The sequence below is a fragment of the Citrus clementina genome, unplaced genomic scaffold (assembly GCF_000493195.1).
Source record: "Citrus clementina cultivar Clemenules unplaced genomic scaffold, Citrus_clementina_v1.0 scaffold_5, whole genome shotgun sequence".
Lineage (NCBI taxonomy): Eukaryota > Viridiplantae > Streptophyta > Magnoliopsida > Sapindales > Rutaceae > Citrus > Citrus x clementina.
In genome coordinates this window covers 32,037,750-32,051,663 of record NW_006262201.1, presented here as the reverse complement: position 1 = coordinate 32,051,663, position 13,914 = coordinate 32,037,750, and the positions used below count along the sequence as shown (strand labels likewise).

The following is a 13,914-nucleotide window of genomic DNA, read 5'->3' as shown; positions in this document are numbered from 1 at the left end:
GAGTTCAATAAAATTTTCCTAATAAGTGACATTTTGAACATGAAGAGAGACAAGAGGCATCAACTAAAAAAAAAAAAAATCAACTCTGGATTCAAAAGGAAAGCAAGGATCATCAAAGACAACATGATTACTAATATAGATTCTTCTTCAAGAATGAAGACACAAATAACCTTTATGAAGTGAATTTTAACCAAGAAATATAATCTACTTATTCTGAACTCAAGTTTTATTATGACTGTATGCTTTGAAATAAGGAAAACAAGCACATCTAAACAATTTCATGACAGAATAATTAGGTTTCTTTCTACATAATAGTTGATTTGTTACCTAAAACAGGGGTAGGAAGTTTATTAATGAGATAAGTGGTAGTATGAAAAGTATGCCACCAAAATTTTAATGATAAGTGTGGTTATACTACAAGTGTAAGTACTGACTCCAAAATTTTATTTTGATGGTGAATGCAAAGATGCCTAGATTGTATTCATTATTCAATAAGATCACATGTAAATGATCTAAACTCTCCTCTCCAATATATTTGAAGATATTTGATCTTAGTATTAAGATTGTTCTCTATCATGTGTTGAAATTTAGCAAAAGATTATAAAGCTTTGGATTTAACAGTAGGAGGACATATCCAAGTGAATCTAGTGAAGTCATCTACGGTAAATAGGTAATATTGATAGTCTAGAGAAGATAAGAGTGGAGCTCATTGTTGTGCAAATTTTAATGAACTCGCAAGCGCACGAATCTATTGTAGTGTAGATCAATGGTGACGAGTGTCGATCCCACGAGGAGGTGGATTTTAACTGTGTATAGAATTAATTTTGCAAAATGGGTTGTTGGAATTGTGGTGGAAGTGATTTAAATTATCCTAAAACTGGAATTGAAATGGTGATAATAAATTCTAAGACTGGAATTGCAATGGCGAGAGTAAATTGAAGAGAAATCTATTGAAATAACGTACTTGGGTATCTGGATCCGTATCAACATGCATCATGGGCTAAATAATCCGTATTAATGCCAATTAAATCATGAGGGGGGAATCCACACCTCATGAACCACGCTCTAATCAATATGGTGCTAAGGGCTTATCGTGCCAAATAATAATAACCTTATACTAGAGAGCCGGTGTAACCAAGGCGGTATCTAGACAAGATCAGTATTATTTGTCGACGATAAGTCAAATCATCCACAAAAACTAGAGGGGAAAAGAAAATAAATTTACCAAATAAAGCTCATGACACATGTTGAGACTTCACCTTCAACCCAAGCTTGAAAGGAAATTAGCTACTCATAATTGAACTAGGGGCAAACTGGGAATTTATTAAAATACAAAGAAAATACAAGATGGAGAGGGAATTACAGAAAATGGATCCCAAAAATGGATTCAGAGATATCAAATTAGGGGGGGAGGCCCCCTTTTTATAGATACATGGAGTAAATCATGGCCATCGGATTAAAAACAGTTTGGACGCTCAGGATTGCGCCACGTCATCAGTCAACAGTCCACGGTTTGACCACGCGGATGAACAGTAACACGGTTTGACCCGGATGAACAGTAACGCGGTTTGGTTGAAAATAATCCTGTGTGATGCATGCACCGTACGCGAGATTTTTCGTCCACTGATATGCTGCCACGTCACCATCAACAGTACATAAGAAGTTTAGTCCAACAGGATCGTGACACCTCATCAGTCAATGCCACATCATCGGTCAATGCCACGTCATCGATCCGTCTATGTGAACAGTGTCGTGAACAGTAACGTAGACAGTACCGTACACGTGAATAGTACCGTACATGTGAATAGTGCCATTTTTCCTTTTATGCCCCTCCTAAGGTTTTCGACCGTCCTGAGTTCAAAAGTGATGTCCGTTTTGTCGTCTGATCTCTCCTTTATTGTGAAATGACTATAATGCCCCTAAAATACATAAAATACTTAATTAAAATAACACACACGTAATTACATCACAAGAAGGTTAAATACATAAAAGTAAGGGTTGTTAGTAAGACTTGAAATGTAAAATGACGGTTTTCTCCTTTATAAATATGCATTTTCTAACACTCAACACACCCCCCAACCAGCTTATTGCTAGTCCCTAGCAAATAATGCGAAAACAAAATTCAAATTCAAAATGATTTTTTTTTTTTTTTTTTTTTGGAAACACTCGTGTTTATTCAATCAGATTAATGATAGCAATCAAATAAAAGTATAAGCATTATCTTCAGTCTAAAGCAACATCACACCCACATCAACCATCCACATGAATTAGCCCAGTAGACTTTGTTATAGCTACTTTCAAGAATGACATGTCAAACCCCAAAATCTCACTGGAAGTAGTGACACTCTCACAAAGAAATTAAAACCCAATAAACATAGTCACTCCAATGAATGGTAATTGAGAGAGAAAATAATAAAGAAATGATATCACATGCTCTCACCAAGATGAAATAAATATGCCCTCAGCTTAGAAATAATACGATCTCAAGTCAAATAAAATGTTAGTCAACCCACTTTATTTATCTTTTTTTTTATTATGCATCACTACATCTTTTTAGCCCATATAACTAGCTTCTACTTCAAACTATAGTTCCCTAAAATCAAGAAGGACTTTTATTAGGACGTAACGTAGGCTAGGGATATGGCTAACAAAGAAAGGAAATAAGGAAAACAAAGTGTATGTTTGAGAAAAATGCAGAATTTTTTTTTTTTTTTTTGGAACTTGCAAGGTGGATTTCACCTATTATTGTTATTTTTATTCTTTTAAAACAACAACTTTTGTTTTTGTTTTTTCTTTTTTCTTTTTGCTTTTATTTGGCATAACTTCACTGAACAACATAATTATTTACATTTTCTCAAACATAAATAGGTGATGGAACTTAAAAGACATTGGGTAATACTCCAAATCGGAGTGGGTCAAGATGATAAGTTGACAAAGAAAAGGTTTTTGTTCTTTTTTTTTTTTTTTAAAGGCTCAAAAGGGGTAACTATGGATATTTAATAAAAGGGATGGCTAGAAAGGCTCAAACGGATCAAAGATGGCCTTTCCATCGTCTTTTAGGGCTCTAAATAATTATCCATATCTACTAGTTAGATGGGCCTCCCAATGTAGCAACACACATTTTTTTCTTTTTTCTTTTTTTTAATTTTACCATATATTTTTTTTAAAGGGTTAACTTAAAAGAAATCTAGAGATCGTGTATAAAATAATAAACTGCTAAGCTGTATAGAGAATGGGCAAAAGGGTTACTCTCCAAGAAAATGATAGGCGCAACAACTCACTTGGCACTTATTTATGACATGTTCATTCCTTCAAGCAACTCATATTTGTCTCCGACATCAACATGTAAAGTAGCAAACATAGCGTAACATCACTTAAGACCAAAGATAATACAAATACTAAAATTTGAAATTAATCATGTCATCCAATGTTAAAACAAATAACACAATTTTTTTTTTTTTTTAAACAACATTCTACCCCCAACCTATTCTAAACATGAAAGGAAAATATGCATGCAGAAATGTGAAAATGATGTAGAAAAAATTAATTAGAAAAAGAATTTTTTTTTTTTTTTAACTAAGAAGATGCGTTTCTAGAGGCACTACACTCCATATTCAGCCATCTTCGACTCAAAAATTTGAAAATATATATTTATAAAGGAGAAAGAGGAAGAAAACGGTTTTTTTTTTTTTTTTTTTTAAACGATGAAGATGCGTTTCTAGAGTAACTACACTCCATATTCAGCCATCTTCAACATAAAATGTTAGCAACAGTTAGTTTCTACAACAAAAAATCAGTAAAAACTTAACCAAGATTCCACAATTGTCGACTATTCCCTCCCCCCAACCAGAACGAAACATTGTCCTCAATGTTTTAAAGGAAAGAAGTAGAGTTTAGAAGACATCACCTGGGTGGTGCAACACAGAAGAAAATATTTACAGGCGGAGAGTTAAATCTAATTTGTACTTCTTACTGCGGCTACTGTTACTATCATTATTTGGTCGCTCCAACACAAAGGTCCAGGGGTCTGGCTCCGGTTTATAAGCTTGTAACATATCAAGTAGCTCATTAGCAGTGTGAGCACAAATAAAGAGTTTTTTCACATTAGAAGGAATGAAATAGTTTTTTATTGCATGGTTAAGAAATGCGATAAAGCCATCATAAAAGTTATTGACATTTAACAAACCGATAGGTTTCTGGTGGATGTGCAGATGGGCCCAAGATGCTAGTGTCATAAGTGCCTCTAGTGTTGCAAGATCTCCTGGAAGGAAAATAAAAGCATCAGCATGATTAAGCATTTCAGTTATTCTTTCTTGCATACCTGAGACGACTAACTCTTCTCCAGTGGATGAGTCAGACGAACTGCCCAATGGTTTTAGGACTCTTGGGATGATGCCTAACACTTGACTTCCTCTGATAAAAGCTGCTTCTGAGACCATTTTTGATAACCCTCGGTTACCTCCTCCATACACCAAGTGTAATTTTCTCGCTGCTATGCTTCGACCAAGATCTATGGCTGCCTCCACGAACTCTTTATGTTTGCCATAGGTAAATCCAGAAAGCACACAAATGTTCTTGAATTGTCTATTGGGAGTAGCTGCCATTGGAATATTTCTCAAAAATAATTTGTGAGTATTTGACAAAAGAAATCACATTTAAGAGTCTTGGTGATAGTGGGTCACAGTTGTGAATGAGGTAACATGTCAGTGTCAAATAACGCGTGAAGCACATGGCTCGCGAGTCAAAAAGGAAACAGTAAAAAGGAAAAAGCAAACAGTAATAAAATTATTAAAGACAATAATGCAAACAATAAAACAACAGTGAAATGAAATAAAATAACAGTAAAGTAAAAGGATATGTACACATAGTTGCGACTGTGGCTCACATCTTCCTCTGGTTTTACGTCCAGAAACGGCTTGAACGCCCTCTATGGGTCGAGGATCGGCTTCCCATCCAGTTTTCTTATAAACTGACAAACAGGGTCGTTTATAGTCAGATTCCCGAGACTATATCGTGCATGCTCTTTCTGGAATAATGGCCATAACCGGAGAATCGCTCCTTGCACATATCCACTGGGATGCGTTTCAAGAGACAAAAGGATATCATCCAATGACTCCTTATTCAAGCCATCCCTAATGAATTGAATCTTATCTTCCCTGTTATCAGACACTATTCCTAAAGAACATGGGTTTCTATCGCAACTCATTCTGGCACACTTATGACAAGCAACAGAAATTCTTCGAGCTCGTCGTTTTCTTGCATAATTTCCTTTACCACAACCAGGCATGAATGCAATAAATCTTGGAGGTAACTCACCTGCCGATCGTACTTTAGCCTCGATTAACCAACGGATGTCAGCAGGTATGTTATTCTTCATGAGTAATCGCATGCGTTCGGACCGAGCTTTATAGATCGTAAAGAGGGCATTCTGAGGAAGTGAAGGGAATCGCTTGTGAAGCTTCGCTAGAATCTCGTTTCTGTCCATACTTTCGCCTCAGAATGTCAGTTATTATGGGAAACTGAAGTAACCGACTTGATTGTCACGGAGTACCGTTATCCGCCACTTCACCGGGGTAACAAACTAAAGCACACAAACAGAAAAACAAATTAAAACACACAAAGAAAATTAAAATCGTCCTCTTATTGAATTTACCTCAAGCTCCAACTGGATGTCGTAAACACTTCTCTCAATGTCTCTGAGTTGGCGTTCTAAACCCTCAACATAGGCTACTAACTCTGGTGGTTGTAGAGCCCAAATGCGATGTGTTTTACAAAATAGAATCTGCTTTTTGAGATGAGTTTTGACACGTTGAAGTGGTTTAAGAATGTTCAGGAGGAACGGTCTAAGCAAGGTACTCATGATTAAAAATGATAAGAGAAAACTTAATGGTAAAATAAACACACTTATGCAAAAACAATTTCAATTAGCAAAAGAATAATAATAAAAAGAAATAAAGAAAAATCAAATCAACGAAAAGAAGAAAAAAAAAATCAATTCAAATTTGGTGGGTCACTCAAATTTATTTCGGTGTCTTCTCCATGTGGTTGGTATTCTAGATATGGCTTTAATCTTTGACCATTAACTTTAAACGTGACACCATTCTTTGGGTCCTTAATTTCAATTGCCCCATGTGGAAAAACAGTATGAACAATAAAGGGACCAGACCATCGAGAGCGTAACTTACCTGGGAATATGTGCAAGCGAGAATTGAATAAAAGCACTTTCTGACCTGGAGTGAACGATTTTCTCATAATGTGCTTATCATGGAAGACTTTCATTCGTTGCTTGTAAATCTTGGCATTTTCGTATGCATCATTGCGAATTTCTTCAAGTTCTGTCAGCTGTAATCTTCTTTCTGAGCTGGCTTGCTGCATGTCAAAGTTGAATTTCTTGATGGCCCAATATGCACGATGCTCGAGTTCCACAGGTAGGTGGCAAGCTTTTCCATACACTAGCCTGTAGGGTGACATCCCAATCGGGGTCTTGAAAGCCGTTCTATATGCCCATAATGCATCATCAAGTCTTAATGACCAATCTTTTCTGTCTGGCCTCACCGTTTTTTCTAATATGTGCTTGATTTCTCGATTGGAGATCTCAACTTAGCCACTGGTTTGCGGATGATACGGGGTTGCCACTTTGTGTGTGATTGAATACTTTGTCAAAAGAGCTTTGAATGCTTTGTTACAAAAGTGGGCACCACCATCACTAATTATCGCTCGAGGGAATCCAAAGCGCGAGACAATGTTGCTTTTCAAAAATCCTATCACCACTTTGTGATCATTGGTTCTACATGGAATTGCTTCTACCCATTTTGAGACGTAGTCAACACCAACCAATATGTATTGATGGCCAAAAGAAGGGGGAAAGGGTCCTATGAAGTCAATACCCCATACGTCAAAAATCTCAACCACTAAAATTGGATTTAGTGGCATCATGTTCCTTCGTGTAATGCTCCCCATTCGTTGACACCTATCACATGAAGAACAGAAAGTGTAAGCATCTCGAAATATAGTTGGCCAATAGAAACCACATTGTAAAACTTTAGTCGCTGTTTTCTTAGCACTGAAATGGCCTCCACAAGCTTGTTCATGGCAGAATGAAAGGATATTCTGAATTTCACTTTCAGGGACACATCGTCTAACAATTTGGTCTGCACAATACTTGAACAAATATGGGTCATCCCAAAAGAAATTCTTTATTTCCGCAAAGAATTTAGCCTTGTCTTGCTTGGTCCAATGCTCTGGAAATTTACCTGTAACAAGATAATTAACTATATCAGCATACCAAGGTAATACTTCCACACTCATTAATTGTTCATCTGGAAATGACTCATTTAATATTAATGGCTCTGTAATTGTGTCAAAATGGAGACGAGAGAGGTGGTCCGCCACAACATTTTCTGTCCCTTTCTTATCTTTGAATTCCAAGTCAAATTCCTGCAAAAGTAACACCCAACGAATTAGTCTAGCTTTTGCATCTTTCTTTGTGAGAAGATATTTAAGAGCAGCATGATCTGTGAATATAATTATTTTACAACCAATGAGATAAGATCGAAATTTCTCTAATGCAAACACTACTGCTAGCATTTCTTTTTCAGTAGTTGAATAATTCAACTGTGCATCATTCAATGTCATACTAGCATAGTAAATAACGTGGGGAATTCGATCAACTCTTTGTCCTAATACTGCTCCTACTGCATAATCAGATGCATCACACATGAGCTCAAATGGTAAGTTCCAGTTTGGGGCCTGAATGATGGGTGATGATGTCAACAATTGCTTTAATTTTTCAAAAGCCATAAGACATGAATCATTAAAGATAAAAGGTACATCCTTAGCAAGTAAATTGCATAAGGGTCTAGAAACTTTGCTAAAATCTTTAATGAAACGTCTATAAAAACCAGCATGTCCAAGGAAAGATCTTACTTCTCTGACTGTTTTAGGTGGAGGAAGATTAGAAATGAGATCCACCTTGGCTTTGTCAACCTCAATACCTTTGCTTGAAATGATGTGACCGAGAACAATACCTTGTTTTACCATAAAATGGCACTTCTCCCAATTCAAGACTAAGTTCTTCTCGGTACATCTCTGCAGAACTAGCGTTAGATGATGTAAACATTGATCAAACGAGTCACCAAAGACAGAAAAATCATCCATAAAGACTTCAAGGAATCGTTCAACCATATCAGAAAAAATGCTCAACATACATCGTTGGAATGTAGCAGGTGCATTACATAATCCAAATGGCATTCTCCTATATGCAAAAGTGCCAAAAGGGCAAGTGAAAGTAGTTTTCTCCTGATCTTTTGGTGCTATGGGAATCTGATTATATCCTGAGTAGCCATCTAGAAAGCAATAAAATTCGTGGCCTGCTAATCTATCAAGCATTTGATCGATAAATGGTAAAGGAAAATGGTCTTTACGTGTGACAGAATTCAACTTTCTATAATCAATGCATACACGCCATCCTGTAGTTACTCTAGTTGGTATCAATTCATTATCAGCATTGGTAACTACTGTGACTCCTGACTTTTTGGGGACGACTTGTACAGGACTGACCCATGAACTATCAGAAATTGGGTAAATGATACCTACGTCTAATAGCTTAAGGACTTCTGTTCTAACAACTTCTTTCATATTAGGATTTAACCGACGTTGCATTTCCCTAGTAGATTTAGCATTTTCATCAAGGTGAATGTAATGCATGCAGTCTACTGGGTTTATACCTTTTATGTCTGCTATGGTCCATCCTAATGCCCCTTTGTGCTCTTTTAAAACATCCAACAACTTACCTTTTTGTTCGTCATTTAGGGATGATGAGATGATTACCGGCAGAGTACTTTCTTCTCCCAAAAATGCATATTCCAGAGTGTTGGGTAATGGTTTGAGCTCGAGTTTCGGTGGTGATTCTGATGATGGGATGAGTTTCTTCTCTGATGGTGCTAGTTGTTCAACTCTTGACTTCCATTTATTAGTGTCCATGGATGGTGCTGAGTCAAGTAGGGCGTTGACCTCATCGACCGATCTGTCAATATCAAAATCCAAACCAAAGTGAGTTAAACATGTTTGTAAAGGATCATCACTAAGGTTTGAAATAAAAGTATTATCGACTATTGTTTCTATTAAATCCACATCAACAATTCCATCATCTGCACTGTGAGGTTGTTTGGCAATGTTGAAAATATTTAGCTCCATAGTCATGTTGCCGAAGGACAATTGCATATTTCCGGTCCTGCATTGAATGTGAGCATCCGCAGTCGCCAAGAAAGGTTGGCCTAGAATAATGGGGATGTGCTTCCTTGAATCCTGTATTGGTTGAGTGTCAATTACAATGAAATCAACAGGAAAATAAAACTTGTCTACCTGGATAAGCACGTCCTCCACAATACCACGAGGTATTTTCGTGGACCGATCTGCAAGCTGTAACACCACTGGAGTTGGGTGTAATTCTCCCAGTCCAAGTTTCACGAATACTGAATAAGGCAACAGATTTACACTAGCTCCTAAATCCAACAAAGCATTCTCAATTGTGTGGTTCCCTATGCTACATGAGATAGTGGGGGAGCCTGGGTCTTTGCATTTTAAAGGAATTTTATGTTGGAGTATAGAACTAACGTTTTCTGTTAAAAATGCCTTCTTTTGAACATGCATATTTCTCTTTTTAGTACAAAGGTCTTTAAGAAACTTGGCATAAGATGGAACTTGCTTTATAGCATCAAGTAAAGGGATGTTAACACTTACCTGTTTGAAGATTTCGAGAATCTCACCTGTGGATTTTCCCTTCTTTCCTTTCACTAACCTCTGAGGAAATGGAGCTTTGGGAACGTATTCTCGTGGGTTGGTTTCTTCTTTTTCCTCCGGTGGTGAGTCCTCAGCATTTACAGGTACAATTTGATTTTCTTTTGTCACCGGCATCTCCACTTTATTGTCGACTTCTTTTCCTTTTCGCAAGGTCATGATTGCTTTGACCTCTCCATGCTGTTGTGGTGAACTGGTACTTGCTTCATGTACTCCTTTAGGATTAGGCACTGGTTGACTTGGAAATTTTCCTTTCTCAACAGTCATTGCCAAGGTCTGAACTGAAGAAGCAAGTTGTCCCACCATCTTCTCGAGGCTTGAAACTGATTGAGCTTGTGAGTTGAAGCCCGCTCTCAACTCATTTCGTAGTCCATCAATGGTGCGATTCTGTTGCTCAATCGTGGAGTGAGTAACATTCTTGAAATTCTGGAATGCATCCTCCCATGGTCTGGGTTGAGAGTAGTTCTGGTTCTGATTGTATGGTCTGAATGGTGGCTGAGAGGCTTGAGGATTTTGAGGAATTTGTTGCAGTGGTGGAGCTGGAGCTGTTGGTCCATTCTGTTGGAATCCTTGAGACCATGAAAAATTGGGGTGATCTCTCCATCCAGGGTTATATGTGTTGGAGTATGGGTTGTAATTAGATGGCTTTCTCATTACACCTATGGCATTGGCTTGATCGGAGTATGAGTCATGGTCATGTGGTTCTGTTGATTTAGCAGTCGACAACGATGCTATTTGTCGAGCAAGACCTTCAACCATCTCCTTGACTTCTTTGATTCCCGAAGTTGACTCGCCAATGTGAACCTCATTCACTCCTTTAATCCTTCTAGTATTCCTGAGTGATCGACTCCGTTGTTGGGAATTATCCGCTTGTCGCTGGAAGAATTCCCAAATCTCTGATGCACTTTTTGACATTAGCTCTCCTCCACTTGTTGCCATTAGCCATTCTTGCACATTCGGCAATAATCCCTCCAAAAAGTATTGGCATTGGTGCCATTTCTCGTACCCATGATGTGGACACTTCAAGAGTAGCCCATTGAATCGCTCCCATGTTTCGAAAAACTGCTCGTCCTCTCTTTGTGTAAACTCTGAAATTTCCCTGCGAATAGAATTGGTTTTATGCACTGGGAAATATTTATTTAGAAATTTTGTAACCATTTGTTCCCATGATGCAATGCTATTAGCAGGCAAAGTATTTAACCATGAACGAGCTCTATCCTTTAAAGAAAATGGGAATAATCTAAGTTTAACATCATCGTCTGAAAAATTTTCATATTTAAAAGTTTGACAAATGGCATGAAAATCATTCAGATGATTATATGGGTCCTCATTTTCTAGGCCATAGAATGTGGGGAGACAATTTAGCACACTAGGTTTTAGTTCAAAGCTCCTAGCAGCTACATTTGGGTATCTTATACATGATGTGCTCAAATTAGCTAAGGGACTAAAATAGTCCTTAAATGGCCTCTCCTGTGGTGCTTGTAAATCCATTTTATTTTTAACGTGTTTGTGTGTGCGAAGTGTTTTTACTAATTCAAGGTCTATAGGTTCAAGATTAGGTAATAATGACCTACGACCATGCATGCAAAATAAAAATAAAAATAAAGATGGGAACAAAACAAATAAAAATAAATAAGAGGGAGAAATTACGATACTAACCTTATTGCGCTATTACAACCTTACTATAAAAATACACAAAAATAAATACGTGAAATAAATTAACTAAAAATTAAATTAATAAGATAAACAAAAATTACAAAGAAAAATAAATTAAAAATTAAATTACAAAATTTTAAAGAAGAGAAAAAGAAAAGAAATACTAACCTTTAAATGCAGATTCACTTTTTTTTTTCTTTTTTTAATAAAAAATACAAGAAAACAATTTAAAATAAATTATTCACAAAAATTAATTCTATGAATTAAAATTACTTACCTCCCCGGCAACGGCGCCAAAAACTTGTTGTGCAAATTTTAATGAACTCGCAAGCGCACGAATCTATTATAGTGTAGATCAATGGTGACGAGTGTCGATCCCACGAGGAGGTGGATTTTAACTGTGTATAGAATTAATTTTGCAAAATGGGTTGTTGGAATTGTGGTGGAAGTGATTTAAATTATCCTAAAATTGGAATTGAAATGGCGATAATAAATTCTAAGACTGGAATTGCAATGGCGAGAGTAAATTGAAGAGAAATCTATTGAAATAACGTACTTGGGTATCTGGATCCGTATCAACATGCATCATGGGCTAAATAATCCGTATTAATGCCAATTAAATCATGAGGGGGGAATCCACACCTCATGAACCACGCTCTAATCAATATGGTGCTAAGGGCTTATCGTGCCAAATAATAATAACCTTATACTAGAGAGCCGGTGTAACCAAGGCGGTATCTAGACAAGATCAGTATTATTTGTCGACGATAAGTCAAATCATCCACAAAACCTAGAGGGGAAAAGAAAATAAATTTACCAAATAAAGCCCATGACACATGTTGAGACTTCACCTTCAACCCAAGCTTGAAAGGAAATTAGCTACTCATAATTGAACTAGGGGCAAACTGGGAATTTATTAAAATACAAAGAAAATACAAGATGGAGAGGGAATTACAGAAAATGGATCCCAAAAATGGATTCAGAGATATCAAATTAGGGGGGGGAGGCCCCCTTTTTATAGATACATGGAGTAAATCATGGCCATCGGATTAAAAACAGTTTGGACGCTCAGGATTGCGCCACGTCATCAGTCAACAGTCCACGGTTTGACCACGTGGATGAACAGTAACACGGTTTGACCCGGATGAACAGTAACGCAGTTTGGTTGAAAATAATCCTGTGTGATGCATGCACCGTACGCGAGATTTTTCGTCCACTGATATGCTGCCACGTCACCATCAACAGTACATAAGAAGTTTAGTCCAACAGGATCGTGACACCTCATCAGTCAATGCCACATCATCGGTCAATGCCACGTCATCGATCCGTCTATGTGAACAGTGTCGTGAACAGTGTCGTGAACAGTAACGTAGACAGTACCGTACACGTGAATAGTACCGTACATGTGAATAGTGCCATTTTTCCTTTTATGCCCCTCCTAAGGTTTTCGACCGTCCTGAGTTCAAAAGTGATGTCCGTTTTGTCGTCTGATCTCTCCTTTATTGTGAAATGACTATAATGCCCCTAAAATACATAAAATACTTAATTAAAATAACACACACGTAATTACATCACAAGAAGGTTAAATACATAAAAGTAAGGGTTGTTAGTAAGACTTGAAATGTAAAATGACGGTTTTCTCCTTTATAAATATGCATTTTCTAACACTCAACACTCATCCCCATAAATCAACATGTAAAAACTCTAAAGGTTGAATGGTGGTAGTTTTTGTGGAGGAAAAGAGATGCATATGATATTTACCAAATTGACATGCATTACAGAAGTCTAGTTTGATATCATTATTCACATCAAAATCAGAATTGATCTATTTTGTGATTTGTTTAAGAGCATGAACTGTAGGATGACTCATTATCTTGTGCAAAACAAACAAGACTTTTAAGGCTTCATTATTGAATTAAATAATAGTTGTATTTGTCAACCTTCCATAGGAGTGTATAAATATTATAGTTAACTAACTTATAGTTAACTAACTTAGAACAAAAAACAAACAAGACTTTTAAGGCTTCATTATTGAATTAAATAATAGTTGTATTTGTCAACCTTCCATAGGAGTGTATAAAATATGAAACTCTTAAGTGATTAAGCATTGACACTAGAAAGTGTTGGAACTGGAAGTAGATTTTGAGGTGACAAACAAAACATTGGGCCTGTTATTATTAGAAGCTACAACATTAGAGACTGCAGTTAGACCTTCAACTTGATATAGTTCTCCTTTAGCGATCCCCTGAAGCAAAATGGTCCTTGTTTTCTTGGTTTTAACAAAACAAAATGTTTTATGAAATTCAATAAGAACATTATTGTTAACAAAAATTTTAGGACACTTAAAAGGTTTTTGGAGATTGCAGGAACATGCAAGATGTTGCTAAGATAAATATTTGTTGTAGAGAGTGCACTTAACATAGCATAACCAATATGTTAAATATCTAAGCCCATACCACT

At 36.7% G+C, this 13,914-nt stretch overlaps 1 non-coding gene across 1 annotated transcript; it reads left to right on the top strand.

Moving 5' to 3' along the window:
• The first annotated feature begins 10,801 nt into the window (after positions 1–10,801).
• LOC112098635 lies at positions 10,802–10,905 on the top strand. Its single transcript, XR_002905745.1, has one exon. It is a non-coding gene; the product is annotated as a small nucleolar RNA R71 (small nucleolar RNA).
• The last annotated feature ends 3,009 nt before the right edge of the window (positions 10,906–13,914 follow it).